This window comes from Urtica dioica, chromosome 2, assembly GCF_054948205.1.
Source record: "Urtica dioica subsp. dioica isolate 48M chromosome 2, U.dioica_male_clone48M_v1_H2, whole genome shotgun sequence".
In the NCBI taxonomy this organism is placed as follows: Eukaryota; Viridiplantae; Streptophyta; class Magnoliopsida; order Rosales; family Urticaceae; genus Urtica; species Urtica dioica.
In genome coordinates this window covers 29575315-29593010 of record NC_142757.1, presented here as the reverse complement: position 1 = coordinate 29593010, position 17696 = coordinate 29575315, and positions in this window count along the sequence as shown.

Below are 17696 nucleotides of genomic sequence, written 5' to 3'. Positions count from 1 at the left end.
CGAGGACTGGGTTATACGTGAAGTTAAGAAGAACCCTTTTATCTGGAAGAGAAGAATTCAGGATTCGAAAGAATCGTTATCCGGGTAAGTGGATTATAGGCACCTACAATATCAAGAAATATTATATATATCTTTATATATATACATATATTGTACGTGCATTTTCTATATGCTTTCTAGTAAGCAAGAGTAAGATAAACCAAAAGACAATTCACTATCAAGATTAAGGGCTTTAAGCCACTAACGAATTGGGAAACGGAATTAGTCCGGCTAACAAAAATGGCTAGAGGTAACTAGGAACCCGAGCCTTTGCTATGTGTTTAGTTAGCCACCTTCCAGAGATCCAGTCCTAGTGAACTGGATTATGAGAGACTGAAGTTAAGACTCGTATTCAAAAGCGAGAATATTATGATAGGATCTTTGGGAGTCGCATCTCAAGATCTTATAAGTCACGAGTTAATAAGCGAAAAGAATATATGGTAAGATCGGGATTAAACCTGAATTAAGCAGTCTCTCATGTTAAGTTAATTAAAGAGAAAACATAGAATGGTACCGCCTCCGACATATACCCCTTGTTAGCAGGTACCTATTATGCTTCGTGCTGGTACCACATGGGGATTAGGCAGGAGACTGTGCACCCTCCTGTCTGGCGCCAATAAGACATGTGTCGTGCGGATATCATTAAGGGATCCCGAGCAGAAAATGTATTGTATGATGGGAATTGCCGGGACCTAAGCTGGCATATTCTCAAGTAAGAGGAATTACCGGGACCTAAGCTGGTAATTCCATAGATTATGATAAAAGAATGTTATGATGTGAATCACCGGGACCTAAGCTGGTGAATTCTTAAGTAAGAGGAATCTCTCGGGACCTAAGCTGAGTGATTCCTAAGCAGGATGAATCTATCGGGACCTAAGCCGATTGATTCTCAAGTAAGGTGGATTTATCGGGACCTAAGCCGATACTTCCACAAGTTATTAAAAGATATGATCTCATGTTATGTATTGTTTATGTGTTATGTGCATTGTGCATTAGATATGTAGATATCCGCTTACTGAGTCTTTCGACTCACAGTTATTATCTTGATATTGTAGATAAAGGAAAGGTCAAAGAAGACTGAGCAGAGCATCAGCGAAACCGATAAGTAAGTAGGCGTGTGTATGTACGGCTGCCGACCTGTGGCTAAGTTAAGGGCGAATGAGTCTATTTTGTTTTTAAAAGACGAGTCTTTTGTTTGTAAAGTTTTAAATAGTATGTTTTAAGAAAAAGGAAAAATTCGCCCATATTTTTGAGACGTTTATGTAAATATTTTAAAAGTTTTTCTAGAAAATGTTTTCTGGAAGCGCTTCCACCAAAGTTTTTATGAATTTTATTTATGTCAAGTAAGATACGAAGATCTCTGTCGCGGCTCGTGGGCGAGCTAAGGCTCGCGGGTCGTGACAGAATTTTTGGTATCAGAGCCCAGGTTGAGCCGTTTCTGTAGACTTGTGGTCGTACATACACTAACTTACTTACTTATAAGTCAGCTGATGTTTAAGATAGCCTTATCTATAATATCTTGTTGAGTCTTTGTGAAAGATAGTGGTTACATTAGGATAACCGTATGCTTACCCAATCCTACTCTTAGGTGAAGTAAGGATTAAGAATGGGACCTAAGAAGCGAACGCAGACAGATCTTTCACAAGAAATGATTGAGATTAGCAGGGCTTTAGAGCGTCAAGTAGAAGATGCTCGTCGAAGGGATGCTCAAATAGAAGAGCAGAACAGGTTGATCACGCAACTTATTGCGCGAATGAACGAGCAGCAACCTCCACAGGGACAACAAGACCCTGAACCCCAGGCGCATCGACCAGAACAACCTGGAGGACAAGGTGAGTACATGCGAAATATGAATAGGAATCCAAATGGTCAGAATGTGCAAGCGCCACCACAAGCTCAAGCTATGGCACCAGATGAGGTTCCGCTGTTCCAGATTCCGATAATGGAACCGGTTGTCGGAGAGCCTGTATATGAGCGCTTTCGTAAGCAGAAGCCGCCTACTTTCAATGGAGATGCTGATCCTTCCCTAGCGGAGAATTGGATTAAAAGGATCCAACAGATCTTCACGTACATGCAACTTACAGATGCTGAGAGGGTTGCTTGTGCTGTGAACCAGCTGGAACTTGAAGCTCGAAGCTGGTGGGAGGTAATCGCAGTTTATGATGAAGTGAATTCCTGGTTAGTTATATCTAACCGTTAGGAAGTGACTATTTCAAGTCACCAGCGTAGTTTGAGTATGATACGAGTGTGGACTTTAAGACCAGAATAAGTTTGTTATTCATCAAGCGATGACACGTTTAGAAGAAGGTATATCCTCTCTTGTTTTCTGAACATGGAAAATTATCTGGAAGCTCGATAGTGTGATGCAGAAGGAGTACCCTGCTTTTCTTTAAGTTTCGAGGACGAAACTAACTTAAGGGGGTAGGGATTGTAAGGACAAGTTTCTGCGTCACTCGTATTTGGAGATAATAAGCGAGTTTCCGTTGTTACAACTAAATTATCGAGTGGGTTATATTTCAATGGATTTATCGAATTAATTTTAAATATGTTAAGGTTATGGGAAATCTCGGAATGAGTAAAGGAATTATCGAGTTTAACTCGATTAATAAATTAATTCCGAGGAAACATTCCGGAAATTAATTTAAGAAATAAATTCTCAAGGATGAGAATTAATTCCGAGAAACCTTAAATATATTTAAATTATTCGAGAACGAACGAGAAAATTCTCGGTTCGAATCATATAATTATAATCCGTTCGGTGATGGATTTAATTAAATAATTATATGAAAAGGACGTGGTTGTAACAATTTTTAAGGGACCCATTTGAAAGGAAACAAGAAAAATAGGTTGGTTTGTAATTAATGGGATAAGGATGAGCATTGCCATGTCATCAATCAAAGATTTGGATAATATCAAGTGATGTTTATCACTTAGCCGAATAAAATCAAACCCACCAGCCCAAGGAAGAGAAAAGACACGGGAAAAAAAAAGAAAGAAGAAGGAGAAGAGAACCCGAGGGAGAGAGAGAGCCGAGAGAAGGGAGAGCAAGAGAGAGAGAGCGGTCGAGCGAGCGAGAGAGAGAAAGAGATTGAGGGAGTGAGCTCGCGGAGGAGGAGATCGGCCGACAGCAAGTCACCGAGGCCGAGACTCGCCACAGGACGCACGCGCGGCCGAGAAGGAACCAGCGCCGCCGCGAGCAAGCCGAGGACGCCGGAGCAGAGAAACTCGCCGGAGAAGAAGGAGAGAGGGACGGCGACGGAGAAGGTAAGCTCGATTTTGAACTTATCTTCCTCTATGGTTCGGATTTGTGGAAAATCATAGAGTTAGGGTTTGGAATTGGGGCTTTTGGTTGTGAGTTAGGATTTCGGTAATGATTCCTCTGATTATGGTGGTGTTCTTGGTTTTGGACGGGTTTGGGTGTGGTTTTGGTCTTGGCCGTGTAGAATGGTTCTGGCCGTGTGTTTGATCTTTATTTTTGGGACGTGATTCTGAGCTTGACGTTGTTTTTCTAGTTTGAGAATAGGAGTTAACGGTTGTTTCGTTGTTGTGCGTGTGAGTTATATCTGTTGAGAGTCTAGGCTCGTTTTAGGTGGGCTGAACAGGTCTCGGGGCAGCGGCTCGGGATGGCGAAGAGGCTGTCCCAAGGTTGGCGGAGCTGTTGCGCGAGTGACGACGGAGTGGGGCTGGTCAGCGAGGTTCATCGGCTCGGTTGGGACGAGCTGTTGGGCCGGGGACGGCAGCGACGCTGTGGCGGCTCTCAGGGGGCTGTTTATGGCAGTCTCTGCCCGGTGTTAGCGAGTCGAAATTTCCCGAGTTCCGACTCGAGTCTAAGACGTAGTGAAGTAGTTTTTCTTTTAGTTAGTTGCGAAGTTTTGATGGATTGTATGAGTGCTCGGAGTTAGTGCGTTATTATATTTTATGTATAGTGTTGTTATGTTTTATTGTTTGACAATGGTTTTATTTTCCAAGTTGGTTTCGTTTGAACCGTTAAAATTAGTACGTTATTATTACCAAGAATTAATACGTTATAATTAGTATGTTTTATAGTCAAGCTCGTTTAATATAAGTTATTAAGAAAAATAAATTAATATGTATCGTTATTAAACTCGTTGGTTATTCACGTAATTATTTAGTATATTTATCTTAATTATGTATTAAAAATCGAGTTCGACTATATGCTCGACTCTTTTAATTTGGAAAAAGAATATCAACGAGAAATGTTTTATTTACGTTCTCAAACGTTATAACTTGTCAATAAAAAGAGACAAGTCATAAAATATTTTCTAAACCACATTTGAAAAGTATCGTTTTGAGTTATTTTCATATAACTTCTGTATGCTATAGATTGTTAGTAAGAGTTTCTTTATACGTTCTTTTCTTTTAGTTTCGACCTTCGGGAACCTATTCTAAGCAGTGGGTTTTGCCTAGTCAAAAGAATAGGTGGTCGAATAGTATGGAACGTTTCTTAGCTTAGATCAGAGAAGTTATGTCAGGGCCTTATTTTTAGGCGTCGATTCTTTTCTGTATCTCTGTTTTGCCTCCGTGTATTCTCTGTTTCTCGTGTTTGTGACGCTCTGAGTAGCGTGACTAGGAGAACGTTTTGAATACGTTTTATATGAGCTCTCTTTTTAGTAGAAGTAGGTACATTGGTAGATCAATGGACGAGATACTGAGTATGCTCGATGTTCGATCTTTCTCTTCCATAGATAAGTCCAGAGTGCTATCAGGATTAGCAGGAGAAGCTTACGAGGACTGGGTTATACGTGAAGTTAAGAAGAACCCTTTTATCTGGAAGAGAAGAATTCAGGATTCGAAAGAATCGTTATCCGGGTAAGTGGATTATAGGCACCTACAATATCAAGAAATATTATATATATCTTTATATATATACATATATTGTACGTGCATTTTCTATATGCTTTCTAGTAAGCAAGAGTAAGATAAACCAAAAGACAATTCACTATCAAGATTAAGGGCTTTAAGCCACTAACGAATTGGGAAACGGAATTAGTCCGGCTAACAAAAATGGCTAGAGGTAACTAGGAACCCGAGCCTTTGCTATGTGTTTAGTTAGCCACCTTCCAGAGATCCAGTCCTAGTGAACTGGATTATGAGAGACTGAAGTTAAGACTCGTATTCAAAAGCGAGAATATTATGATAGGATCTTTGGGAGTCGCATCTCAAGATCTTATAAGTCACGAGTTAATAAGCGAAAAGAATATATGGTAAGATCGGGATTAAACCTGAATTAAGCAGTCTCTCATGTTAAGTTAATTAAAGAGAAAACATAGAATGGTACCGCCTCCGACATATACCCCTTGTTAGCAGGTACCTATTATGCTTCGTGCTGGTACCACATGGGGATTAGGCAGGAGACTGTGCACCCTCCTGTCTGGCGCCAATAAGACATGTGTCGTGCGGATATCATTAAGGGATCCCGAGCAGGAAATGTATTGTATGATGGGAATTGCCGGGACCTAAGCTGGCATATTCTCAAGTAAGAGGAATTACCGGGACCTAAGCTGGTAATTCCATAGATTATGATAAAAGAATGTTATGATGTGAATCACCGGGACCTAAGCTGGTGAATTCTTAAGTAAGAGGAATCTCTCGGGACCTAAGCTGAGTGATTCCTAAGCAGGATGAATCTATCGGGACCTAAGCCGATTGATTCTCAAGTAAGGTGGATTTATCGGGACCTAGGCCGATACTTCCGCAAGTTATTAAAAGATATGATCTCATGTTATGTATTGTTTATGTGTTATGTGCATTGTGCATTAGATATGTAGATATCCGCTTACTGAGTCTTTCGACTCACAGTTATTATCTTGATATTGTAGATAAAGGAAAGGTCAAAGAAGACTGAGCAGAGCATCAGCGAAACCGATAAGTAAGTAGGCGTGTGTATGTACGGCTGCCGACCTGTGGCTAAGTCAAGGGCGAATGAGTCTATTTTGTTTTTAAAAGACGAGTCTTTTGTTTGTAAAGTTTTAAATAGTATGTTTTAAGAAAAAGGAAAAATTCGCCCATATTTTTGAGACGTTTATGTAAATATTTTAAAAGTTTTTCTAGAAAATGTTTTCTGGAAGCGCTTCCACTAAAGTTTTTATGAATTTTATTTATGTCAAGTAAGATACGAAGATCTCTGTCGCGGCTCGTGGGCGAGCTAAGGCTCGCGGGTCGTGACATCCCTAGTTGGGCGCAGATTTCTCTAACCCGGGCATTGTCAAATTGCGCACTATTGTCTGGTCACAATTGACGCGGGGATACCATGGCGGCATATGATGGACTTCCAGATGAAGTTTGTGGTGTTGGCCTCGGTGATTCTGGCTAGAGGCTCGGCTTTGACCCACTTAGTGAAGTAGTCGATAGCGATGATGGCGTACTCATACTACCTCGGAGCTTTTGGAAGATTGCCGATGATATCTACGCCCCATTTTGCAAAGGGGCGTGGTACGATGATGCTACCCAGGGGAGATGGCGGTTGCCGTGGAACGTTAGAGAAACGTTGACACCTGTCGCACTTTCTCACCCAGTTGTAGGCGTCTTTCTTCATCGTGGGCCAAAAATAGCCTTGTCGGAGTGCTTTGAGCGCGAGGGATCTCCCGGCAGAGTGGTTCCCACAGATGCCCTCGTGAATCTCACGGAGGACCTTAGTCGACTAGACGCTATCGAGGCATCAAAGTAGCGAGGTTGAGTATCTGCGCTTGTATTGTTGTCAATGGTGCCCAGAAGAAGAGTTGTAGTCTTTACTTTTGTACATTTGATGTAATAAAGTCTCACGATGACTCTTGCTTGTAATTGCTTATTTATTAATAAAAATTAAAACGCTCATTCATTTTTCCTTGTCTGAAGCTTTATGATAAAACTTTAGTCGTTAGTCCACAAACAAACCTAACAACATATGAAGAGACAAATGTAGATTTGCATGAACAAACTCTTCATGGTTTGCTTAAAACAATGTATTCGCAATCTACGGATCAAAGGACTATTAATCTCAATATGATTGTTAGGAGAATCTATGATGTCTGGTTATGGGACATTGAGAGTTGAAGACTCTATAGTTCTTCTAGGTATCTTCCGAAGGTACTAAATTGACCAGTGCACTTCTAGAGACAAGATAAGAACAAACCATTTAACCTCTTATGTCTTGAGGTCACTACGTATGAATTGCATCATGCTTACCTCAATCCTGAAATGAGACATGTCATTTCATAGCTTACGTATTCTCATTTGAGAAAGTCAGAGTTCGGATTCACTATGTGATTCTTAACAAGACTTATTGGTGAAGTACTAAGTTATGAAGATGTCATGAGTAACTTTGTGAAGATCTCATAGATATGGAATTCATGTACAAGATTTCTGAAATGCAATGTATATCACCTCATGCTTTGTTTCCATGAAATGTGAATAAATGAACTGGCCAGTGTCCAAATTGAGTCATGACTCTTTTGGAGGAAACAATGTTACTTGTTAGCTCATCGTCAATCACTACTCCAATAAGGGGTATTTGCGTCGCCCCTATTGCGTCACTTCTTTTTTAAACGACGCAATAGCTCTTTTTCTCGTCAAAATATGATGTAGCGTGGCCACAATTCGCCACATGTAATTAATCGGACATCGCTTTGTAAAACAGCGACGCTGGGTTGATGAGTTTAAATTGAGCGTCGCTTATTAAATAAGTGACGCTAGAAAGTTCCCACAATCCAATTATATGGTGACATGTGGCGGGGGTCTCTTTTTTACCTATTGTGTCGCTTGATAAACGAGTGATGCCCTACCTATTGTGTCGCTCAATAAACAAGTGACGCCCCCAACCTATTGCGTCACTCAATAAATGAGTGATGCTCGACTTATTGCAAATCTATGCATCACTTTTGATCTATTGCGTCACTTTTTATCATCTAAGGTGTCGCTTTTAAATTGAGCGACGCACGATTCCATATATAAAATCTGAACTTAGCGAATTCAACCACACTTCTTCTTATTCTTCTTCTTCTTCTTCACTGATTTTTCTTACGAGACCACCCAAGGTTTTTCTTCACTTTCAAACCCACGATTTTCAACCTTGGTTTCCTTTACTCGGTCTTGGAAGGTTCGGCCAGTACTCACGATTTTGACCATCATTGTTTCCGTCGAGTGTATGTTTTTGGTCATATATATAAATTGTTTTATTTTTTTTACATTAAACTAACATTTTTTATGAGGTTTCAGCCTGATTTTAGGTTTCGATTATAATGCATATTTTCTTGTGGTTTCAAGATTTTTACTTGGTCTTGACTTCCTCGACCGCCTTTAGCCACTCCGACCATGTCTCCATGCTTATGGCCGAGCCTCTCATCCCGGTAAGTTATTTATAATTCTAAGTTAATTATTTTTATTTTTGGTTTTAAGTTTTTCGAATTTTACTTTTGGAGTGCATGAGATTTTAATTTTAAAATTTAAAATTTGAATCTCCGCGCTCAAAGTAATTTTTTTAAAAAATAAATTATCTATTGTGTCGCTTGATAAACGAGTGATGCCCGGCCTATTGCGTCCCTTTTATACTTGTTGCGTCGCTCATTTTACGAGCGACGCGGAGCCTATTGCGTCAGTTTTAACCAAGCGACGCCCCAATTGATTTGTGCGTTAGATCCGACGTGGCGCCACGCGGAACGTCGCTTTTTTAAAAGCGATGTCCCAGACCTATTCCGGTAGTCCCTTTTGCGTCGCCTATAAAATGACGCAAATGACCTATTGTGTCACTCTTCGAGCGACGCAAATAGCTCGATTTGTAGTAGCGAATACATTGTTTCTAACTTATTCACAAACGACAAAGGAGTTGAGGAAATAACAACTGGAAGGGTAAAATGGTAATTTTGTAAATCCCGACTAGCTGATGATATTCATGAAGGGTAAACATAGATAATATTCAATTGACATTAAGCTAAAACTTGGAAAAGGTTTATGAACTTTTGAGTCCAAGTGTTTTAGCTCAAGCTTTGTTCATTTTGATCCATGAGGTCAGTGTCACAAATCATATCAAGTAGGAATACTTAAACTAGAAGCTAAGTCAAAACAAGAACGCGACACAAGTTTTACGAAAATTGTCTAAAGGGTATTTTTTTCTTTTTGGACATAGGACGAAATGAATGTCAATAAATTTTTTGACATTGTCATATGATAACAAATAAACCACTCGGCCATTATAAGTTATTTGGGCATTGAAGATTAATTTCATTTCATGGAATTTTATTTGAAAATTCTTAATGGGCTTTTCTTATGTTGTCATGAACAAGTGAAGAAAAATCTAGAAACATCTTCTAGAAGCCCATGTTGCACGTCCAACCCAATGAAAAAGAGAGACCGATTTTGTGCATTAATGTATGAAGATACTTCCCAAAAGAAAAAGAGGAAACAAATTTCCTCTACAAGGAAAGAGCATGGGCGGCAATTAGAGGCAAGAGAAAAGCAAAACAAATAAGGAAACAAATCCAAGGTCTTGCATTACAAGCCTTGGACGTGTGACCTTAATAGAATAAGGGAAATATTTGCTCAAGAATTTGTGATATTCTATAGAAGAGGAAACTATCTTATTGAAGGTAAAACTTCTCCTATAAATAGATCCCTCATTCCTCTCATTTTATTCATTCCAAAGTTTTAGAGATTGAGAGCTTCTCTCTCTAGACTTGGCCGCCCATCTCTCTTCCTCTCTCTAGTTTTCTTTCATTTTTGATTTGGCACCTAGGTCCACATTTGACCTTGTGTCCTAGCTCTTCGACTTTGAGACTTGTTCTTGAGTCGTCGTGTTTAAAAGTACCCACACACTAATTCATTTCTTTCTCTAGTGATTCTTGTGTAGAAACTTTCATGTGAGGAAATAAGGGAGGAGTGCTGCTAGGGGAGACGAATGTTTCAACCATTCTAAGGCTTCTCAACGTTCAAGCTTCTCAAAGGTTAGTAAACACATAATGCTTGTTTATAGTTTTAATTTATATGTACTTGCTCTTTGTCTAGGTTAGTAAAAATGTTTTACATGTTTGAAAGAAAATTTTTAAATTCTGCCGCTTGCTCAAGGCGTTAAATCTTTTCTTAACCCTAGATGTAGTCGCCCTTGAGGGGCGCACAGTGCACGGCCTGTCTCGTCGGACTCTTGTGGGCCTTAGTGGGCTTTGTTCTATCGGACCCGTTAAGTCGTTTGGGCTTCGGATATCACGCGTGTCAAGTGAAATATGAAGGTCTCCACTCGAGGAGAACGACTCAGGCTTGACTCGAGGAGAACGACCTGAGGCTCGACTTGAGGAGAACGACTCGAGGCTCGACTTGAGGAGAACGACTCGAGGCTCGACTCGAGGAGAACGACTCGAGGAGCGAGGCTCGACTCAAGGAGAACGACTCGAGGATCGACTCAAGGAGAACGACTTGAGGCTCGACTCAAGGAGAACGACTCGACTCAAGGAGCGAGGCTCGACTTGTGGAGCTGAGAGTTTGGCACGAGGGCTTGCCAGTCAACTCGTGAAGGAAGGCTTGCCACTCATCAGGACGTCCGGCCTGACCATTGGCCCTTTGAGCGGCGCGTCTTATCGACGTTCTGGGTTTTCCGAAAGTGACCGACAACATTAGCCCCCCAAGTTCATCGATCGGGAGGGCCTGGGCGGTGAACTTTTAGTTGTTTTTTCCGGGTGTTTGAGGAAAATTTATTTCCCTGAGCTTCACCGTGGCGAAGCCTTTGTGATTGTAGAGAATATTCTCACAATAGCAAGTTCTCTCTCCCGCTTTTCCGTCTCTCTCAACACGAGTGTGTGATCCACACGTGGAGGAGGATCCAAGCGGATACGAGGCGTAGCTTAACGTGGGCGAGGTGGACACGATCGCATCCATTGCTCTAGCTCCGGAGCAACGGGGACATGTGCGCGCAAGTAGGGCGTGCATTTGTGCAGAGGCGTACCGGCGTGTCGCGGCTTGTTGATCTTTTGGCGAAGTCACGCCCAAGTCTTCCTTCGATGGCGTTTTTTTTATGATATCTTCAAGCCGGAGTCCATGGGACTCGACGGTGACTAGCTTGACGACGATTGCGTAATCGTGACCTATTAGGGGAAGATCATGGCGTCCGTCTCAGCCAACTTGGAAGGCGACTGCACTTTTGCATTTCGCAAAGGCGTGCTCATCCGATGTCTTGGATACGGAGGTTGATGCTGCGGGCCAATGCTTCGAGAAGGCGGAGTGGTACCTGGTGGAAGGCTCTGCCGCTCCGGAGGGCTTCGACTGCTTGGGGATCAATGCTCAAAGTTCGATCACGCATCAAGCATAAGTCGGTGTCACGGGGCATCCGCCATTCCAGCTTCGGTGACGCTTCCCCGTCTGCATTCGGAAGATTGACCCTTATTCCCCATACGTGAGTGTAGGTCTCTGTTGACGCCTTTGGAGCAGTGTTACTCTGATTCAGGCTGACATTTCTGTCGATGCCGGGGCAGATAGTCTCCGTTGAAGACGTGAAGGGACATCGTAATTGATGCCCAGAGGGTAAGTTTCCCTCTATTTGTTTGTTTGTTTTTTCGCTTTGTTTTGCAATAGTCTTGCTTTGGCTAACCTGCTCTTCATATTGTTTCAGGTGCTTGCTCGAGGAGCGGGACTCGACTCGAGGAGAATGACTCAGCTCGAGGAGCAAGGCTTGACTCGAGGAGAATGACTCGACTCGAGGAGCGAGGCTCGACTCGAGGAGAATGACTTGACTCGAGGAGTGGGGCTCGATTGGAGGAGAGTGACTTGCCTCGAGGAGCAAGGCTCGGCTCAAGGAGAATGACTCGACTCGAGGAGCAAGACTCAACCCGAGGAGAGTGACTCGACTAAGGGAGCAAGGCTCAACTAGAGGAGAATGACTCGACTCGAGGAGCAAGGCTCGACCCGAGGAGAATGACTTGACTCGAGGAACGGGGCTCGACTCGAGGAGAATGACTTGACTTGAGGAGCAACGCTCAACTCGAGGAGAGTGACTTGCCTTGAGGAGCAAGGCTTGGCTCGAGAAGAGTGACTCGACTCGAGGGGCAAGGCTCGACTCGAGGAGAGTGACTCGACTCAAGAAGCGAGGCTCGACTCAAGGAGAATGACTCGACTCAAGGGGCAACGCTCAACCCGAGGAGAGTGACTCGACTCATGGAGAAAGGCACAACTCGAGGAGAATGACTCGACTCATGGAGCAAGGCTCGACTCGAGGAGATTGACTTTACTCGAGGAGCAACGCTCGGCTCGAGAAGGTTCTACACGACCTCATTTATCGCCTGGGACCCTTCCAGGAGGAGCTTGCTCGAGCGAAGTCTCAGCTAGCTCAGGCCGAGCGAGGTTTTTGCTCAAAGGCGGAGTTCGCGAGTCTTTGCGAGCGGCTTCAATTAGCTCACATGGAATGGGAGTGTCCCAAGGCGAGTATGATCGCGCTCAGTTGGCGGTGGCAAAGATGGCATGAACTGCGCCTAGTATGGCGGTTCAGGTGCACCTTGTCGCGGCTTCAAATACGTTGCGATCAGTCATCATACGCAGCGCCTTGTGGTGACTCAGAGCGTGTCGTGAGAGACATCTCTGTGCGTTGTTTAGGCATCTTAGGTGTCCCATATATGCGTCTTAGATGTGCCCTGTAGGCATCTTAAGTGCGCCATGTAGGCGTCTTAGGTGCGCCCCGAAGGACGACCTTATCCTGCATCTCTTGGATGACCTATGGCGCGCCACGGAGGCGTCTTAAGCCTGCATCTCTTGGATGTCTTATGGCGCGCCGCGAGGCGTCTTAAGTCTGCATCTCTTGGATGTCTTATGGCGCGCCGCGAAGGCATCTTAAGCATGCATGTCATGGATGTCTTACGGCGCGCTGCGGAGGCGTCTTTGGTGCGTCGCGAGGGACGGCTTTGGTGCGCCATGTAGGCGTCTTAGGTGTGCCATGTAGGCGTCTTGGGTGTGCAATGTAGGCGGCTTCGGTGTGCCATGTAGGCGTCTTAGGCGCGTCACGAGGGACGACCTTAGCCTGCATCTCTTGGATGACCTATGGCGTGCCGCGGAGGAGTCTTAAGCCTGCAGCTCTAGGATGTCTTATGGCGCGCCGCGGAGTCGTCTTAAGCCTGCATCGCATGGATGTCTTACGGCGCGCCGCGGAGGCGTCTTTGGTGCGTCGCGAGGGACGACTTCGGTGCGCCATGTAGGCGTCTTAGGTGCGCCATGTAGGCGTCTTGGGTGCGCCATGTAGGCGTCTTGGGTGCGCCATGTAGGCGTCTTGGGGGTGCCATGTAGGCGGCTTCGGTCCGCCATGTAGGCGTCTTAGGCGCATCGCGAGGGACGACCTTAGCCTGCATCTCTTGGATGACCTATGGTGCGCCGCGGAGGCATCTTAAGCCTGCATCTCTTGGATGTCTTATGGCGCGCCGCGGAGGCGTCTTAAGCCTGCATCTCTTGGATGTCTTATGGCGCGCCACGGAGGTGTCTTAAGCCTGCATCTCTTGGATGTCTTATGGCGCACCGCGGAGGCGTCTTAAGCTTGTATCTCATGGATGTCTTACGGCACACCGTGGAGGCGTCTTAAGCCTTCATCTCATGGATGTCTTACCGCGCGCCGCGGAGGCGTCTTAAGCCTGCATCTCATGGATGTCTTACGTCGCGCTGCGGAGGTGTCTTTTGCCTGCATCTCATGGATGTCTTATGGTGCGCCACAGAGGCATTTTAAGACTGCATCTCATGGATGTCTTATGGCGCGCCACGGAGGCGTCTTAGGTGAACGCTCGTTCCCGTTTATGTTCGGGTGTTTTGTTTTGGTGGAGCGTAATTTCTTTTGGTGGAGCGTACTTTCTTGAGGATTTTGAGTGTACTTGCCGTTGCCTATGTCACTAGCCCCCCAGGTTTTGGGTTTACAAGCGTTATCTTGATGACCGAAAAACATTGATAAAGTTGATTTTGAAAGAAAAACCTCGAACTTTATTAATATTGCAAAAATTTGAAATACTAAAACATTGGCTCATAGGCCTTATTGAATGTTGGAAAGCAAAGAAATAAAATTGGGGGGAAGCGCTGTCTACTGGTAGTGTTGTCTCAAGTGTTCCGTATTCCACTGGCGACAGATTGGTATCTCGTCCGTGTACTTGATGTAGTAGGTCTCGTCATGTATGACTTGGCAGACCTTGTGGGGTCCCTCCCTGTTTGGGATGAGGACGTCGACACCTTGCACTTGGGTGTTATGCAGATGTCTTCATGGCTTCGCGGAGGACCTTGGTCGACTCGATGCTATCTCTCAGTTGGGAGATTATGTTAACCGTTTTTCTAACAGTTTTTCCATCGATTCCTTGGACGTAGCATACTCTGGCTTGGGATTGATTTCCAGCCATGATGCCGATTCCATCCTTGGTAGAAAACCTCACCAGTAGGTGGTATGTAGAAGTAATGGCCCTTAGTCGACTCAGCGTGGGTCGCCCAATGATTACATTGTAGGGCGACTCCTGATCAACCACTAGGAATGGGACCATGTGAACGACTTCAATGTCTCCAGGAGTTCCGAAGGTGGCCGGTAGGTCGATGATACCTTTCGTCATGACTCTCTCCCCATTGAACCTGAATAATGGCGTTTGGGTCGGAGTTGGGCGCAGCCCCCCGAGCTTCATGCACTCTAGGGTGGTCTTGAAAATTATGTCGGCAGCACTGCCGTTGTGGATGAGAACCCTTCTTAGCAAGTTATTAGCCGCTTGGGCTTTGAGCACAATCGCGTCATTGTGCGGATGCACAACTCGCTTGGCCTCTTCGTTGGTGAAGTACATTGTCTTGTGAGGTACGGATGGAGGTTCCTCATACGTGAGGTTGATGTGCATAGCGGCAACTCCTTGGGACGGGTCCCTTAGGAATTTCTTCCGTTGTCGGGCTGAATCTCCATCATGTGGACCACCCAGTATGGTGGTTACAACGTGGAGCTGTGGGTCGGTGACAGCAGTTGCTGTGGCTCGGTCGGCAGTAGCAGTTGCTCCTCCTCCTTTGCTAGACTGTTGTCTGCTTGAGGTGGGGCCAGCAACGCTAATCATGCGCAACACGAACTCTTTTAGCTCACCCCGTTGGATCAGAGCCTCGATTTTCCTTTTGAGATTATGGCACTCGGAGGTCAGGTGACCGTATTGCTGATGGAACTCGCAATATCATTGGAGCCGGGGCGATGAACTTGTCACACGCCAAAGCCAGGATTTGATCCGGCGTCGTGTTCAACGGTGTGAACGACGAGTAGCCCTTAAAGTCTTCTGCAAGTCGCGGCTTTTGGGGCATCGAAGGTTGGCTAATAGAAGTCTGACCTCCTCTATTTCGCCTTTTGCGAGAGTTGCCTTGCTCATTGCTAGGTTCGTCTCGGTGGCGAGGGCTTTGACTATTGCCCTGGCAGTCATCGAGGTAATCTTCGATTCCCGTGAAGGTCTTGGCTCGAGTCATTAACTCGGCCATAGTAGAAGGGACACGACCGACGACTGACGTGAGGAAGTCACTTGTGCGCAGGCCTTCAATGATGATAGTGATTGTGTCTTTGTTGTCAAAGCGGTCGACCTTATTCCATTCTTCAGTGAATCGAGCGAGGTATCATCTAACAGACTTGCCACTCTCTTGCCTGATTGACCACATGTACATCTTGGTCTTCTTTTGGATCATAGATGTAGCGAACCGTGCTAGGAACATGTCCTTCAGGTCTTTCAACGATTGGATGCTTCCCGGCCTTAAGTTCTTGAACCACTTGAAGCCGGGTCAGACGACGGTAAGACTAAAAGCTTGGCACATGGCGCCGGGAGCGACTGTTGGAATCGATCTAGGGTTTAAGAAAAAAATTAACGCTTCGGTAAGCGGCGGAAATTTAAAAATTTTCTTTTACAAGTAAAAACAGTTTTTTACTAACCTAGACAAAGTGGAAGTACATGTAATTAAAAACTAATATGAGCTAAGAAGTTTACTAACCTTTCTTGAAGCTTGATCTTTGAGAAGCTCTTAGAAAGTTGCAACGCTCGTCTCCCCTCGCAGCACGTCTCTCTTTCTTTCCTCGGCACCTCGAGCAACCACGAAAGTTTCTATCACTAAATCACTCGAAATAAAGGAATTAGTGAGTGGGCACTTTTAAACACTACGACTTAAGAACGAGTCTTGAAGTCGCAGAGCTAAACACTAGGTCGAGTGAGGACCTAGGTGCCAAAACAAGAAAAATCGAAAATAAACTAGAGAGAGAGAGAAGAGGGGCGGCAACCACAAGTTCTAGAGAGAGAAGCTCTCAATCTCTAACTTATGTGGAATGAATAGAATGAGAGGAATGAGGGTCCTATTTATAGGAAGAGGGTTGGCCTTTGAAAGAAGTAGTTTCCTCTTATTTTCCAAGCCTTAATGAGCAATCTTTTATTGCCCATTCCTATCCAAGATAGGCGCCCACCTCAAGTAAATCCCCAAGGGATTAGTTTCCTCTTTTGTTCTCTCTTAGTTGCCTTGGCCGAAATTCCTTATGGCAAGCATAGGAAATTTGTTTCCTCTTTTTCTTTTGGCAAGTATCTTGATACATTTATGCACAAAATATTTTCTCTTTCTCTTAGGTATTTGGGCGCCCAACATCATTCTAGAAGGAGCTTCTAGAAGCTTCTTCATTTGTTCATAACAACATGAAAGAGGCCCATTAAGAATTTTCAATAAAACTCTTATGAAATGAAATTAATCCACAAGGCCCAATTAATCATATTATGGCCGAGTGACATTAAGTCATCAAATGAACTTGTCAAAATTTATTGACATCCATTTCATCCTATGTCTCAAAAGACAAGAATACCCTTTTGACAATTTTCGTTCTCGTTTCGACTTAGCTTCCAGTTAACTATTCCTATCGAGGTGACATACATTGCATTTTAGCAATCTTGTACATGAATTCCATATCTATGAGAACTTCACAAAGTTACTCATGACAGACTCACAACTTAGTACTTCACCAATAGGCCTTGTTCGGAATAACATAGTGAGTCCGAACTCTGACTTTCTCAAATGAGAATACTAAGGTGTGAAATGACATGTCTCATTTCAGGATTAAGGTAAGCATGATGCAATTCATACGTAGTGACTTCGAGACATAAGAGGTTAAATGGTTTGTTCTTATCTTGTCTCTAGAAGTGCACTGGTCAATTCAGTACCTTCGGAAGATACCTAGAAGAACTATAGAGTCTCCAACTCTCAATGCCTCATAACCAGACATCATAGATTCTTCTAACAATCGTACTGAGGTCACTAGTCCTTTGACCCTTAGATTGCGAATATATCGTTTTAAGCAAACTACGAAGAGTTTGTTCATGCAAATCTACATTTGTCTCTTCGTAAGTTGTTTAGTTTGTTTATGGACTAAAAGACTATGGTTTTATCATAAAGCTTCAGACAAGGAAGATTGAATGAACGTTTCAACTTTTTATTAATGAATAAGCAATTACAAGCAAGAGTCTTCGTAAGACTATATGACATCAAATGTACATTAAATAGACACTACTACTCTTCTTGTGGGCACCATTGACAACAAACTCCCACTTGACTCAAAGAAGATGTGTGTAGTCTTTCATGCCTAATCCCTCACGATGTTGGTCAAAGACCTTGTTCGCTAGGGCCTTGGTGAATGGATCTGCCAAAGATCTACTTCACCTCCACGTCTCCGCGCTGCACGATCTCTC